The following is an 18,252-nucleotide window of genomic DNA, read 5'->3' on the forward strand; positions in this document are numbered from 1 at the left end:
GTAATAGAAAAATTTGCGGCCAAACCAAGACGCCTGGTGTTTATGCTCAAATGAGATGGCCTTCCCAAAAACGCGCTTGACCTGCAGACACGCCCATTCAAGGACATTTATAGACGAACTCTAGCTGTGAAATGATTCAGCAAAAAAAGTTACATACGGAATCTTTATGAAAAAAATTTACAAGAGTATTTACGCACTACTACGGAATTCTACGAAAGTTCCGAGGTTTGTGGGGTTTTTTTTACTATTAATATAAAATGACATAGAACCCCTGTTTTCGTAGATTTCTAGGATTCAAAATTCACGACTTAATGAAGTAAAAACGATTGTGAAGTGCTAATATAACTTCAATCATTTAATTATTTTTATAATTCCATGAGACAAATGACCTGGAGATTTGTGGACTTGATTGCTAACCTGGTTAGTTATCATTGCCATCAATTTCTTTATTCTAATAAACATATTTTTCTGGCCATAGTAATGGACATCTCTTTTCTTCTATACTTTTGAAAGGAAAAAATAGCTTATCTACTGTATTAACAAGACTACAAATTATATAGTATTTTGATTGTTTAAAAAAAAAACACCATACAAGGTAGGTTAGTCAATCTGTGCTATACAATGGAGACTCACGCAATAGCAACTATGATGACTTACTTTGCGTTCACTGACCACGGATATGGAACTGAAGTTGACAGAGGGCGGGGGTCGAGTAGAAATAATAGGCTAGAGTCGCCACTGATATACAGGGTGTCCACAAAGTCTAGCTACATTATGTAGCCAGACTTTGTGGAAGCATCCTCTAGATTATGTAGCCAGACTTTGTGGGCACCCTTTATATATATATATATATATATATATATATATATATATATATATATATATATATATATATACGTGTGTGTGTGGGTGGGTGGGTGTGGTTGTGTGTGCATGTGTGTGTATACAGGGTGCCCACAAAGTCTGTCTACATAATCTACAGGATGCTTCCCCAAAGTCTGGCTACATAATATATATATATATATATATATATATATATATATATATATATATATATATATATACGTAATATAAACCAGTTTATGGCATTTTCCTTCTTTCTATAAACGCTTAATAAGCACAGAGATTGATTGAGATATCATACAAATATTTATAAAGCTAGAATATAACCGGAATTAGGGCATACCTCATATATTGATATATATTAAAACTATAGATGGGAAGTTAGTAAACTCAGGTGATGCGATATTTGAATATAACAAGCTAGTAGATTAATTTAAACGGCAGGCATTTGAAAACAAACCAATCTTCACACTGCAATGTGAACCGCGTGATTTAGAAATAAAATTAATTAACTCAACTTTAATCTACTAATAAATTCACATTTTAATCAAATATGCGCTAATATAGCCAGTAATAATACATCAGCTTGTAATACAACAGCAGACGTTCTCAGTTAACTTTACACAATACATCGTTTGCAATAGAAGGGGAAATCTGATCTTACTGTAGCTGAAACTTCCGTTTAACTTTCGAAAAAAAATAACTTTCATGAAAAGAGAACAATAAGACCTAAATCCTAATGTGTCCGTTTTTTTACATCACGATTCGTTCTAAATCCTAGTTAAATCGCCCCAATAATTACGTAATTAGAGTACGTGAATACATACATAATAAATCTCCCTGTTTTATAGATTTATATAATCAATTCAAATTATGCTGAGCTAGGCATGTGGACCTTTTGTCAGATGTGCTAGACTTAAACTTCAAAGTGATCATAAAAAAGCGATTTAAAGTACTCTGTATTATGTAATGAACAGATTATTCCTAATCAGTTTTATTCTGTTCTGATCAAATTAAAAAAAAAAACTTGCAAAAACTTATTAACAAAAATCACAATGAACCAGGGAATCGGTACACTTTTCTCATTAAATTAAACCTTTGGAATTTCTCATCACCCACATGCGGTAATTAATGCGATATTAATAATGCTCCTATTTTAATAACCAGTCCTGACATACACTTGCCCCTTCGAGACCAACCCATTACAAGTATTCATTTTATCCTTACATAAAACAATTCATAAAAACTAATATATTACCGAAAGAAATTCCTTTTACATAACTAAAAAATAATATATCGTCGCTTGCATTCCGTTTTTTCTTTTTTCTTTTTCTTCTTTTCCTTCTACTTCTCTGTCTTCTTCTTCTCCTTCTTCTCTTCGTCTTATGCATATTATTATTATCATATAATTATTGATAATGGATTTTCCTTGGACTTGAGTGACGCCATGTACATGTAAATTTCCAGTACTTCCCACCTCTGTCTATAACCTGTGCAAAAAGCTTCCGCACATAAATATCAGATCTACATCTGCGTTCCATGTTTAAAAAGAATGTGTCCTCTTTACATTCAGATATGATGAAATGGTAAGTATAGAATGTTTAACACCCTCGAAAAAGTTTCATCAAAAACCTAACATTATCAAATCAGATCAGTACGTCCTGTATTTAAGAATTCACGTGATCGTTTATCTCCCTCTCAGTACAGACCAATACGTCTCCTGTGCGTTATGAGTAAGCTGCTGGAATCTGTGTTAAGAAGAGAAGTGGTCAACCTCTTAAGCAAAAAAAAGTTTTCTTAGTGGCGTACAATATAGTTTCCATTCTATTAGATCTACAGCAGACGTGCTTACAGTTATATCTCGTAGGATCAGCGAAGCTCGGACGGAGGTTTTCTCTCTAGGGCAATTGTTCTTTACATATCAAAGGTCTTTGATTAGGTATGGCATAAAGGTCTACTTCACAAGATCTCCAGCTATCGTATAGCTGGAAATGTCTTCTCAAGTATTAAATCAGTTCTCTCTGATAGGCTCATAAGAGTAGCTGTTGATGGGCAGAAATCAGAAGCTCTCAGTATTAATGCTGGTGTCCCTAAGGGGTCCATCCTGGGCCCAACTCTCTTCCTGATCTACATTAATGATATCAAAATCACATCCTTACATCATTCGTAGACATTTATGCTGAGGACACTACCATCTATGGTAGCACATCAAACATTGTAAACGGCCAAGTTCTCTCTAATTATCTCTTCTCTGATCTTGAGCACGTGGGACAATCGGGAAAGAGGTGGATGGGTACTTTTAATGCATCTTACCCCAAGCTTCTATCTTTACACCATAAACGCTCTGATGCCCACATGTCATCAATTGAAATGCATGGCTCTTGTTTTGGGGAGGTTTCATATTTTGTACAAGCTTCTGGGCTTGACCTTTACTCCCGATTTGAAATGGAACACATATATCAAATCAATTATCAAGGTCGCTGGAAAAATAGTAGGATCCTGTTAACGCTCCAGGATCCTTCTCACTCCGGATGAAATTTTCTACCTACAAAATAGCCAGGAACGGCAAATGATGGAGTACTGTTGCCACATCTTGTCTGGAGCTGCTAGAAGTAGCTTACCCTGCCTGTACAGAGTTCAAGATAGACTTCGTAGCAAAGTGGGGGATGCCCTTTTCTCTTTCCTGCAAAGTCTTTCCTAGAAAAGAGACGTTGCGAGTTTGTCTCTTCTTTATCCTTTTTTCCGCGGCAGGTGCTCGTCTGAGCTGTAATTTACCCCCCGCGCCAAACTTTATATGAGGCGTAACTTAAATCTAGCTTTTATGAGCAAAGTTTTTTCTTAGAACTGCACGATTACTTGCTTTCCAGATGACTACAATCTGATTGTCTTCAAGTCCAACGTAAACACGTTCTTTATGAACCGTCTCCCTAAGTAATCGAACTTACGAAAATTCCACTACTTATGTTTACTACACTATAATCACATTGAATAATGTATAGCCATTAACATTTACCCTCGAGTTATCTCAGGTCTTGATAAGTGTTCATTCCTGTGTAAAAAATAACATGGTTTTATTGCACCAACTGCAAACTATTGAATTTTAATGACAAGGACCATTATCATATAATCCACTTTGACGAGACACAAGTCTCCTTCAGATTCCGATCCTCCTCACATATATCCAGTGGAAGTCCGGTTAGTGCTTTCTTTCTGAATTTTCTATAATTGTGCATTTCATGAGTATTTCGTATGGCGGCAGTCCACACAGACGCCAATATGAGAAGAGGTCGTATTTTACCGTTTTAGATTTATTAATTCATAGTGACATTCTTCTATTGTTTTCTTTTCTCCCGTTGTAGTTTCCAAAATGTAACGTGTAGCCAATGTAGGTAATTTTTAATAACAGCTATTTCTTCTTAGCTTTTCAGACATTTTTACCACTACCGTCTGTTGTATAATCTTAATCCTTCGCTTGATTCCGATTTCTCGTATATTTTCATGTTTTTTTAAACTGTCTCTATGCGCCTGTGTGCGCCACGATGTTATTTATTTATTTATTTATTTATTATTATTATTATTATTATTATTATTATTATTATTATATTTCATTTTTTTAAATATGTTATTTATTTATTTATTTATTTATTTATTTGAAAGCATATATTGCCATTTGTAACATAGCACAGAGGCTATATGCAAATACTGAGCCGTAAGTTAAATTGCATCACAGTATGAAAAAAAGAGACCATCACGTTAAGGACATAGACGACGTTCTAGAGATGTCACAGACGTAACGAGATGTCATGCGTGTCGGGCGAGTGAGAAAATAAATTTTGCTGTGCATAAAACCGCAGTGATTTGAAGAGTTTTTTTTCTATTCTTTGTGTACTTTGATACTAAAGCTACAACGTGTTGAGCAACGTTACACATTAGTAGTGCTAGTAAGACGTTAATAACAAAGAGCAGAAACGATTATGAGCGTAAGTTTCAGAATGACATCTTACGAAACATAGATGCACACAGAGAATGTAAATAGAAATCTTTGCCGATAATTTGGACACGGAAATCTCGTGATAATATTTATATTCTGAGTTTATTATTAGAATTCAACTCAAAATCGAAGCATTCAGATACAATTATCTCTTCCAAATATGAAATAATTTCGAAATGGAGAAATTATTAGTGAAATACTTGGTCCGTAAAATTTAGATATTACTGCACACACGTACTCAGATAAACTTGCATGCACCGATGCAGACCGCCACTAACATGTGTGGCTGACTCAAGTGACTATATATATATGTATATATATATATATATATATATATATATATATATATATGAATATGTGTGTGTGTGTGTGTGTGTGTGTGGCCGACCTAAGTGACCATATATATATATATATATATATATATATATATATATATATATATATATATATATGCGCACGTAAAGTTAATGAAATCTGCACACTCATAATTACATACATCTTGGGAACCAAAATGGCTATGTCTGAATACATTGGTTGGTTGGTTGTTTTTGTTTTATGGCATATCAACCCTTTTCAGGTTATTTAATGCCGAATCCGGTGATTTTGAAAATTTTTTAATAGAATAATTTGTTTTTTGCAAGTCAGTTTCTATTTAACCCATAGTTGGGACCCTTACAGGTACTACAACTCCGGGTCAGAGTGGACCTGGGAGCAATGACAATTAAAGGGTGGCTCCGCACTCCCCAGAGCCCGCAAGCTGGGGCCTCACCATCGGATATAGTTTAAGGTCATATCAAGGACCCCCATTGAGGGACTTTTACCCTCTGCAGGGGGGTAGTCGGCGTATTCTAATGCCCCACCGACAGGGCCGCCTGAATAGAAGATGTAACGTTGTATTCACTTTACAATTCTACCGTTTTCATTTAAAATAAATGCAAAACAATCCATAATGCTTATACAGCTTTGCAAAATTCTAGATGAAAATGGTCGCTCACAATATATTTCTTTAAGAATTACGTAATAGCATGAAATCCGAAAAAAATACTAAAAATTTCATAGTATTTTTTATTCATCAAGTTGTTAGATAACGTTGGTTTGACGTAAAATCAGACAACCATGCGTTCTTGATCAAAGTTCTCACTCCTATACAACCTAACACTACAAGTGCCTATGAAAGTGTACAATCAAATTAGCCTGGCGTCGCAAATATGCAGAGGGTTCTTCTAAAAGATAGTGGTGCGTTCGCAATGAATGTACAATTGGATAACGGTATTTTACTTTTAGATTTTAAGCTTTGATTAATTCATTACATTAATATTTTGTAAAATCAACACTGAGTTCTCTATCATGCAATGTAAATAGCAGTGTATTTTGCACTAAGTGATTGCAATGAAGTATGCCGAGCTTCCTCTCAGTGCACTACAGTTGGTCCCTGGATAGAGCAGACAAGAAGTCGATTCGATTGAAAAAAAAAAGCGATTTCATCGATTTCCATGTCAATAAAAGTATTGAAAGTGTTGAACATTTGTTGGTCATTATCCAATTACGTGCAAAACCAGATCTTTCTGCACACACACACACACACACACACATATATGTGTATCTCGATATATATATATATACACACATATATATATGTATATAGTCATCCACTTACAGTACTGTTTCGTTGTATCACAACTTATCAGTGCGGCCAGGCATACATCTTTACCCAGAGTTCGATCGAACATACAACCGCCATCTATACGTGAACAGACCCATAATAAATGTAACCCTTAAGTACTAGAAGACTTACTATTACAAACTAAAAAAATATTATCAATAAAAATAATCTTTCCCAGTAATAGTAACACCCGGAAATGTTTATAAAGTTATTAAAATAATTAACCAGTGAAATAAACATGCATGTTTTAAAATATAATTATAAAAACTGTCCAAAACTAACTAGATTAACGCATCCTTTACGATTAATCAAGAAAGAATTGGAATACACTCGCATTTACAATAAATATGGTTATCCCATCAACCAGTTCCTGCGAGAAATGAAGAACATTGCTTGAAAGTAGGAAATAAGCAAAACAGAATTACTGCACAAAAAATGTCTATTGTATTTAACGAATATGTTTAAGAGAACATATGCTGTCTAAATATACATACATATATATGATCTATATATGTTTTTCTTATTGATTAACACTTGCATAATTGAAGTGCCCTGGCATACAACGTGACTGAGTAAATCAGTTATCGACACTGATTTTCCACAGGAACTATACACATGATTGAATTAAAACATTAGCCATAGACCTCTACAACACGTACGTTTTAAGTAATCTAGTCCCTTTACCTAATTTATGTGTGTGTGCTTAGATACATAGACAGAGAAAAAGAGAAATAGAGAGAGAAAAAGAAATAGAGGGAAGAGAGAGATAGAGAGAGAGAATGAGGAAGTTAGAATTTGACGTTTATGTCTCACTATTTTTACTGTTCTGAACTGGGTTTTGGTGACAGACGCGCAGACATATTAAACAAGAAAAAGTCGTATGCCCTTTACTCCTTTATTCGTGTTTGTATTTGTCTTTTCCATACTCACATGCAGTATATTCTTCTTATCTATTTCTCTTTAATAATTTTCTAATAACAATACTAGGAAAGAAATATCGATAAATGAAATTGAGTTTAAAGAAATGTCTTTAAAATATCGTTATTTTTTTATAGAAACCATTTACCAGTCTAATAAATCATACCCAATTTTCACTCGTGGAGAACATGCTAGTTTGTATAGATAAACAATCAAATTTAATTTACAGAAGAATATAAAACTTCACGACGAATTGAAACACGACTCTGTACATCAGCAGATAATAGTCAAGCCTTAAAGTCTTGTGGTCAGCATTCCAAAAGACTTTTACTATCCACATTTACAGATCCATATTTATTGCATTATTAAGACATTTTTTCACATGTGTAATATTCTTTTCTGAAATGCTTAAGCCGATATAAGCACATACATTTTTCAGGCATATTGTTTTTTTTTTTTATTTGAATATGTTCTAATAAAACTTATGAATGATTATATCGATCCAGAGGTCTTGTAAAACACTTACGGTTAACACTTAACTTAATTCCTTGAATTATACTTTAATCATTACATCATCGAGAAGAAATATTGGATGTATAATTAATTTACTAAACTGAGATTCTATAATTCAACGATGTTCAAGTTTAAATAGTACACCGGCAAAAAGGTTGACTTTTCCTTCATTCGACACGTTATCAATTCAACAGCACATAATATTAGCCTGAATCATCTAGAGAATAGTGGTTTTCAAGTCGCATTCCCAAAGTGTAGAAGCATTACATTTATTTACGTGCATATAGATACGCTATTAAAATGATGTTTGCAAAGTAATATACTTTAGTTCCAAGCCTTGGGAATTGATATCCGGTACGACCAGTCTAGGACATCCAACAAATAGTGTCGGTAATTAAAAAAAAAGAAGAAGAAAAAGACCTATCTTCGTATCGTAAACTTCCGTCTCCGTTAAACCGGCGACGTATCGGAAGGAAATGTGTCCACTTCATACAGAATTCGGTCTCGTTTTACGTTTTTAATTTTACGTTAGACACTAGAAAATACGTTTTAGGTATACGATACGCATTACTTGCAAAAATGCCATGTTACGTATAAACTGGGATGAAAATATGATGTACAATTTTATTGAAGTAATTTACGGCAATCGACGTCTTTTATCTCAAAAATTAATAGGATGCAATTTCCTACAAAACGACTGATATCGGAATGAAAAAAATGTATTAATTTATGTGCTGCCTTATTCATTCGTCGAGCGTTTCTCTAATTAGAAATGCTCCTCAGATAGTAAGTAGCCTTTGAAATATTAACAACAAGCACCTTAGAATTTATCTGCCCATTTGAGGTATAAAGACCTGCTTACAAACGTTGATTTTTACAAGTGTAAAAGTATTTTGTTTCTTTTAATCCTTTAGAGCTTTCAATATTAAGATTGACTTTTAGAAACCACGGTTCCACGGTCTAATTACATTTTCTGTTTTCTTTTCGATATGTTATTGGCGACTGCTTTTGACTACAAAGTTAATGTGCACTATGTCCTTCCGCCAAAATTATAGAAAAAAGCTTACGTATAGCCAATATGTTAATTACATGTACATTTCTCACACGATTAAAACATATATATATATATATATATATATATTCTCACACGATTACAGCATATATATATATATATATATATATATATATACTAGCAAAAGTACCCATCGTTGACTGGGTTCAAAAACAGCCTACAGAAAATGGACTCTGATTTATTAAAGTATGATAGGTTATGAAAAGGAACGGCTGTAAAGAAATAGCTTCGAATTTGGGGGTATCAAAACCAAAGAAAAATATGATGAAAGTAAAAATAAAATAGATACACCCCATAATTTATTATACCATACCTGTTCACACTGAAACACTTATCACAATATTCTGTGGATCTATATTAAAAAAAAACCTTGTAAAACTTTGTGACATATTTCCATTCTATGGAGGTTAGGTGCGAACGAACACCCCATAATTTTATTATACCATATTTTTTCAAACTGAAACATACTCATCAAAGTATACTTACGCAGATAGATATGAAAAGTCTTTATTAAAGTGTGTGCCTATTTCTATTCTATGGAGGCCAGACGCGAACACAGACCCCACAATTTTATTATACCATCCCTATTTAAGTTAAAACATACTTAGCAAAGTATTCTTATGTGCATCTATATCAAAAACACTTGTAAACGTTTTTTTTTATTTTTAATTTTTTTACTTCCATACTTTGTGGACGAGTTGCGAACGGAGACCCCACAATTTTAATGTATCACCGTTCTGCCAGATCAAACATACCCATTCCTGTGTCTCGATATATCTTCTTTCATTATATGTAATCAGAATTTTTTTTAAATTGTGAACCATACAGGAGCCTATCCGTGACCACACACACACACACACACATACACACACACACACACACACAAACACACACACAGAGAAACATTTATCTTTATATATATATATATATATATATATATATATATATATATTTCTTGTTGTAATCGTGTGAGAAATGAACTGGAAGTAAATTTAACGTGCAGAAGAAAGAAGTCAGCGAAACCTTACATAAAATAATGGAACATCGTCTGTCAAAATGTCTGCCAAATTGTAGTGGGGGAATACATGATAGATTGTTTTTACAATGTGATTTTATTGTTTGCCTTAAACTATGTAGCACAATATTACCTTTGGATATTTATTAGTACTTATTAAATTATCACATTTGGGCCAGCATATATTTTTATTACAATGGACGCTATTTTCATATAAATGTTAAGACCTCTATGTTTTCTGCGTGATATTAATTTTTCTGTAAAAAAAAAACAATCCTTGGCACTATCAGCTTAATCAAAGTGCATTTGTTAATTCAATATAAGGGTGAGGCACAGGAAGCGGATGTGTTTTTTTTTTTAACGCGCCTTGCTCTCCTCGATAGAGAGCGAGGAATGTAGTCTTTAAACCTGCTTAAGATGCCGTTTGGTTTGTTGTTATTTGTTTATCTTTGACGTTAAATTTTATTTTAGTTATTGAGTTGGAATTGCTATTCCTTTATATTTCCATGCCATCATGCTACCGTCGAGTCGTGGACACCGTGTGTTTGCTTATGATACTTATGTGAAAAATGGCAAATCACAAACATCCGTTTCCCGTGATTCACCGTGTATTTTTCATTCCGTACAAGGTCCACGGATCTTGTTGGATTAAAAATATGTACCGTTATTGTTGTTCTTTATATGCGCCGAACACAATTAATTTAGTATGCTCGTGCAGAAAGATCAAACATTGCTCGTATTTGAAAGAGAATCATTACAGTGTTTTCTTTTCACTATCCTCATAGCACCATATAACTTTATTTTACTCTCTTTTACTCCCGCTTATATGTATTTGGATTTTTTAAGATGTTCAGTCATCACGGTTCACTTAAATGTAAGAGCACATACATATCACGAACAGAGAGAGTAATGCACAAATTAAAAAAAGATTAGGAACAGCTCATATTGCCTTCCTCCAGGAATATGCATGCTTATAATTTAAATTTTATAATGCGTTCATATTCGTATTATGGTTTCACATAAACATTTGAAATACTTCTATTTTCTTCATCCCAATGTTACATGAGAATACACGTGTAGCTTCTGTTAAATGTCCCAGAAACACAACAACATCATGCACAGATACACGCCGGCAAGATGTTTCATATATAGAGAGAGATTGGCATAATAATACTAATGCTTAATAGATCCGGTTTTATTTTGATCTCCACGTAATATTTGGGAACAAATGTTCTAGAATATATGTTTATGAAATGATAGAGGTTGCTATAAAGTCAGTGTATCTTTGCTTCGACGACAACAGATATCGCCACATTTATGAGGTAGCTAATTACATCTAGTGTTGCCAATAATCGTTTTCATTAAAAAATGCTTAGTTCCACAGTTTTCCGGAGTCATTACCCTATTAATACTCTATATTTTCTTTATATTTTATACCACATACACGTAGTTGAGTTTTTTCAGTAGATAAATATGCCCCACGCTGGACGGAAATTTACAAAGGCAAATATTCGTTAACATCCGAACATGTTTTTCTCAAAGGATATAAAAAAAGAGGTTTCTAACCAGCTTATACAGAAATATCATTTTAAAGCTTAGTGTATCATCTGGGATTCATTCATTTCCACAATCAGTAAAGATAATCTAATTAAACTATTATTGCATGGAGTTATTTGATCTGTTCAACTTACTAAACATAAAAAATAACTGGAATGACTCTTCAAATTGTTATACTTTTAACTGCGTTGAAAAATGTATTAATTTATTAAAGACTAGCATTGGTGTCCGACGTTGTCCGGGTGTTTAGAAGCGCATGTTGAGGAAAAAAAAGAGGTAATAGACAGACAGGCTCGAGCCGTATAACAATGGAGGGAAAGAACGTGTAGTAAACGTGACGTTTTTTGCTGTTGCGCCAATCGCAAAACCGGAAGTGACGTAAGTTTAAATTAAGGCTACTCAATCCAAAAGACTTTCGAAAATATCGGCGAAAAAACAACCTCTCACAGTAGAAAACTGCCCAGGTGAGGGTGAAGGAATTAAAGTTTTGGGAAAATCCTTCGATATTTGTCGTCCGAGGAGTCGATCTTTAAAACGATACCGATCTCTTGCAAATCTGTCGCTCTGTCGAAGGTTGTAGGCCGACATACACACATACATACATACATATATTTAAACAGACAGGTAACATTTATATTGTAGATAGATTTTTTTCGTTTAGGATGAAACATATTTTCCTAGCCATAAGAACATGTGTTAATGTAGCTAGTATAGAATGACACTGCAAAAAAGTAATTACCCAAAATCGCTTCAGTCGTTCCAGGTTGTAATTAAAAAAATCTGTTACATAGGTGAAGTGTTTTCAATTCATCGAACATATACTGTTCCCTACTATTCAATACAATGTTGGTGTACCTTAATTCCGAGGACGATATTCAGTTAAAAATAAAACGAGCATAACGTATAAATATATATTTACGCATGCGTAGATTGGCACCTCGACATTCGCTTTATTTAAATCTTTACATCTTAGCAACTATTTTTGCCGGCTACAAATCCATAAAAACATGATTAACAAGAATTTCGAGAGTGCGTGCCGTAAAACAATGTGATCAAATGGTGATAGACAGACAGTCGGATACACACACGCACACGCACAGATAGTGATTTTTCATGAGTTAGATTAAATAACTTTTATAGATTTGTAAAATAAAAAGAACTGCAATACAATACGTAAAGCAGAAATATGACGGTGATGATGATGATGATAATGATCATCATGATCATCATGATGATGATCATGATGATTAAAACATCACAATATGTATAGAGATTTTTGTTAAAAGTGCTAAAGCCAGGAAGCAGACGTAGCCCCAAGGCAGACATGCCTTGTCTGCTTTTATCCATAATTAAGCCTTTTTATCAGATGGGCATGTTTAAGAGGGGGCGGTGAGTCGAACGGATATATGTTGAGGATGGAAATCTAGTGAGTCAGAGGCGGATCAATGCCGGTTGACAGGCGAGAAAAGACGGGGTCGGGGGTGTGGACACCCCTATCACCGCCTCGATAAGAAAAGGAAAAGGGAGCGGACATTTTGAAACAACACTAGCAGGGGACATGTCTGCATCGAAGTTGTGAGGTTTTTTGAATGACGTCTGAATCCGTTTGTGTTCCAACCAAAAATAGCTTGCCCCTTTGTAAATATCAACTTCCGTTTCAGATGTTCTGCTTTGACAAACACATGGATGACGATTCCCAAGCATCTCTCCAACACTATAACACTATATTTCGCCTTTTCTAGTATTTCTAGTCGTTATTTCTGTCAATTTCTCTCGTTGTATAAATGTTTGTGCTTCCATCTAGAGATAACGGTCCGTCATTGCGTCACATTATCTCTCTCTATCACACTCTCTCGAACTTTTTTCTCGTACCTTCGATCTCTCCCTCTCTTTCTTCTTGAGTGAAACGGTTTGTCTTGCTTATGTTGTTTTCAATCGATATTTGTCACTGAATATAAAACACGAAAATATTACAGCGTACACATCAACAACACTCGTATTAGTGACACAGAGCACGCTGAGAGCCAGACAAAAGTTCAGTTCCCGGGGCAATGGAAGTCTAGATAGTATTGTATATATATATATATATATATATATATATATATATACTACCCGTGAGCCGTTGGGTCAGTATGTTATATTAGCTATAGAATTAATGTTTGAGCGTGACACTTGTGAAGTACAGAACATGTTTTTTGTGAAATTACAGAAAAAAATTATATGAAAGCATATTAAAATGGCGAACAAATGTAGATAGATTTCTATGAGTCGTTCTGTTTATAATTTCTTATTTTATTTTAAAGAACTAACAACTTTTGAATTATAAGTCGTTTGCCATACTTGTAGGTAAATGTGCACTTAACAGATACCATAATGCTTTAAGTAAAACTCAAATTTCGATATATCTTTTAATTTAAAGGCAAAAAAAACAAAACAAATGGGACGCTGAAAACATACGCAGTAAAACAATACGTTTTATTGTCGCGTTGATTATTTATTTGTAACGCCATAAAAACATATTTTCGGGTTATTTATTTATGTTGGTAGTGTAGAAAAAATGTATGAATGTTTTTTAAGAAAGGTGTATTAAAAAATGGAAAATAAATTTTAAAAAAGGAAGGCGGTAGGTAAACTGCCGTTATAAAATTCTCTTATGGTTGTCAACGGGTTAAAGTAGATTTGTTTGTAAGAAATCGCGTTAAAATAACTTAAAGTTAATAGTAAAAGAACGATGTTAGAAAAAAGTCGAAAGTATTAAAACTTGCTTATTTGAGTAATTTAAACGCGAAAAAATTGGGCCGCTGTAAACGTACACAGTAAAAAATACGTTTATTGTCGCGTTGATTATTTAGTAAAATATATATCGTATATATGAAACAGGTCGATGAATATATGTATTATTTGTAGTTAAGTTTTGCGAGGCCTTCCCATATTTTGAAGTGTTTTATTCAATAAATTTAAGATATTCGCTTCTCTAAGAACGTCCATTTATTCGAACGAACCGGTCCAGCGATTTTTGTCTATTTGTTTTCGCTGTTATGGGTTTATGCTAATGTACGCATGCGTAACTGGAAGTCGTAAACTAGATGTTGGGTTGCAACACTAGTTACAAGGTCATTTGAGATTTATTATATATATATATATATATATATATATATATACGTATATATATATATGTATATATGCACACACACAATAACACATATATATATATGTATATATACTTGCAGTAAAGATAAATGTTGTTTTGAGATCTCGACTTTCAGACTGCATGCACACCTATATATATGTGTGTGTGTATGTGTGTATGTGCCTATGTGTGTGTCTCTGTGTGTGTAACTTCATTTTAATAATGCTTGTCAACGAATGCAAATATATTACAACTATATTTGCATGTAGATCGCTGCCCATTTTTTTTCTTTTTACTTAAGAAATCATTCTGGTTTAGACAATTCTCGCATATGATTGAATTTATCTTTCTATCCTCATTTGCTCCGTTCGTTAAAATGGACTCTTCCAATCTTAATCTTATAATCGTTGTGTCCACATTAGATTGTTAATAGAAAAAAGCGCAAGTGAATTACAGGTTCCTTATGACATAAAACCTTGTAGTCAAACAGCATCCAGTGAAAGAAAATTGTGATGGGCAAAAAGTTTCTGAGAGATTGTTTACTAAAAGTGTGTTAAGTACAAATAACAGTTAATAAAAAAGGAATATATCTTCCTAACGTAACTCTTAGAGAATCTGCGGAATATGTTAGCGTTCATTTAAATTGTACGGGAACCAGGAAAACATGCGTATTAATGAAGCTTTTGGAAATATTGTTACATACATGCGATAAATTCTAATTTAAAATAGAGTAAAATATATTGGTTTCTATTTATTTGTAAACAGACTGAGTGCCCGGCTATGCCCGAGTGTTGTGAGGTTTGTTGATGAAAAAATAAATAAATAAAGAGGTAGTAGGTAGGCAGGCCCGAACCCGTGCCACAAAGGAGGAAAAGAAAGTGGACCCAAAGTGACGTGTCCGTCGTTCCTATTTACAATGCCTCCCCACGGACCAGAGTTAGACAACAGGGTCGTTTTTTTAATGTGGAGAAAAGGAACAAAAATATAAAAAATTGTCTTAGGTGTAAAGGATTTCTCCTTCACTAACAGAGAACAAGAAATTGAAGTGTAGCATCTGAAGAACAGATACTACACTTTGATCTTGACCCTAAGGCTAAGAAGATTTTCGTCGTTGCGTCCATCGCCAAACAGCAAGTGGCCAATGTTTAAATTAAGTCTAGCCTACTTCTCCTTTCTTCCACCACACAAACAACACATCTCTGCTGCCAAAAAATCAATTTTAATCTCATCTGACCATAAAAATGTAACCCCAAAAAGTTGAATCCTTGTCAATAAACTCCCGTGAAAATTCTAAGCAGGCTTTAACATGTTTATTGGAGAGGAGAGGAGTCTTCCTTGGTCGGAACCCCTAATTTCCGTGTGATTCAGTGTCCTCCTCAATGTCGAGACAGAAATGTCAATACCTTGATCGCTCAATTGTTGGACTACTTCTTACCAGCAGTTTTCGGGTCCTTTTCGTAGAATTCTGGGAGAAAGTTTCTTTTTACGGCCTCAACCCGTCAAGTTTTGAATCATATTGAAAACACCATACTTCTTGATAATACTTCTCACTGTTGAGACAGGAACTTCAAAACGGTTAGAAATGAATTTGTATCCACTACCTTTCATGTGTGCATCCACTATTTTCTGTTTAACATCGAAACTGTATTCCTTAATTTTAGCCTCTTCGCAGTCTGGTGTTATTGATAAAGTGAAGGATTGACTAATGCACGTTATTTATAGGTTTTGGGACGTTCTAGAAGATGATTCAATGCCCAAATCATAAAAAAAAACATGTATTATTTTTCATAAAATATCGTGAATTATATTATAAAAATCATTGGTGCCAATAAATTTGAAGTCGTCTGTTTTTTGTTATCATTAATAATATTTATTTTGAATATTTTATAATAAAGTAAAAGTGCTTCAGGAGATCTGTAGATGGTCGATATAAATGCCAATCAACACTTTAATTAAAATAATTAGTGAAAAAAAATTTTCTCCAAAAAACGCAAAAATCGAAAGGGCGTCAATAATTTCGGCTTTAACTGTGTATATCTAAACAGACAGGTGAGATTTATATTATACATAACGTAACGTTCAATCGGTTATATCTTTAAAATATATGAGAAATAAAGATGGAAACATAAGGAGAAACTAAACAATTCCTAGTTCTACTCTTACCAGTGCAATAACTCATTTTATGGACCTAAAATCTTGTAGTCAAATAGTCTTCATCTATTTATCACGTTATCACCCGAATATTTTACTACCTACTACAACATGGCCGTGTTCGAGTTCAGTATCAAAAAATACCTGTCAAGTCGATAAATTATTCATCGTCCTCTACATTCTTATAGTATATTCAATCGTCTACACACCCTTATTTTTTAAGTATATTTAAATATTTATGGGGTAAACAAGTTATTATTAAAATTGAATATATTACTCTGACAAAAAGGGAAATGACTAAATAAAACTAGACAATAAGTTAAATGACAGCTAATTACTGAGAAACAATTATAATCGTGTTATTTAGTATGCCAATAAGTCAACTTAACAAAAGCACGTTCAGAAGAAACGAGTTCTTACAATCAGTCTCTACACTTCAAAAGTATACAAGTCCGTAGCGAAATTCACACTTCTGCATTTCATATACAATCGTCTTTTATAAAAGAATTATATTTCATATCTCTACATGTAAAGCTAAGTATGTGTATTTGTTTTTAGAATTGTATGCATAAAATCGACTCTAAAAGAAAGAGACTAGGATTATAACAAGAATACACGTGCTAAGCGTAAGTGATAGTAATGGAGATTATTTTTAGTTAAATACAGTTTCATGCAAACGCACAAGAAATGGTGGATGCCAATCGTTTAAATTAAGATAATTACAATGTATGTCATTTTATTTACAATAGATACTAGAAATCAATTACTTAATAGTCACCAAATTTAAGTTGCCGTGTGAGGAAGAGTTTTTTGTAAAATCCAAATGGTTAGAATTCGAACTACATTTTCTAGTAAGAAGATTCCACAAATACAACTTCTTCATAAACGTCCGCCACATTAAGACATTTTCTATGATTAAAATCATTTAATAAATTTAGAATTATTGAAACAATTGTTATCAGCAGTGCTTGCTATTTACACGACATATAAAATTATATCGACTACCGCCGATAACCATTGTTTCAATAGTGCTAATGTTTCTTAAATAATTTATACATATATATATATATATATATATATATATATATATATATATATATATATATATATATATATATATATATATACGTTTAAGCGTATTTAATGACTGGACAGCACATCAATATTTTTTTATGTTTTATACAAGATAATCTACTCGTTGGTGTTCGGGATTTATACTTTATTATACAAGAAAACCCACTCGGCTTTGCTCGAAAAAAACATTTGATAGATAGTTATCAAATATTACGCAATATCCAAAAAATAGCAGGTATGTTCAAACTAAACTTTATTTTTATAATTTTTATACGGTCCTTGCTACACTTCTAGTTTAATATAAAAGTTAATCTACGTAGAGGGA

The 18,252-nt window shown here is 33.3% G+C and overlaps 1 long non-coding RNA gene across 1 annotated transcript in view; it reads right to left on the minus strand.

Annotated features, from left to right (window-relative positions):
* Nucleotides 1-18,252, minus strand: part of LOC145284063 (uncharacterized) — a 334,892-nt gene that overhangs the window by 9,958 nt on the left and 306,682 nt on the right. The window lies entirely within an intron of this gene.

The sequence above is a fragment of the Euprymna scolopes genome, chromosome 8 (genome assembly GCF_053919585.1).
Source record: "Euprymna scolopes isolate OS-2025 chromosome 8, ASM5391958v1, whole genome shotgun sequence".
In the NCBI taxonomy this organism is placed as follows: domain Eukaryota; kingdom Metazoa; phylum Mollusca; class Cephalopoda; order Sepiida; family Sepiolidae; genus Euprymna; species Euprymna scolopes.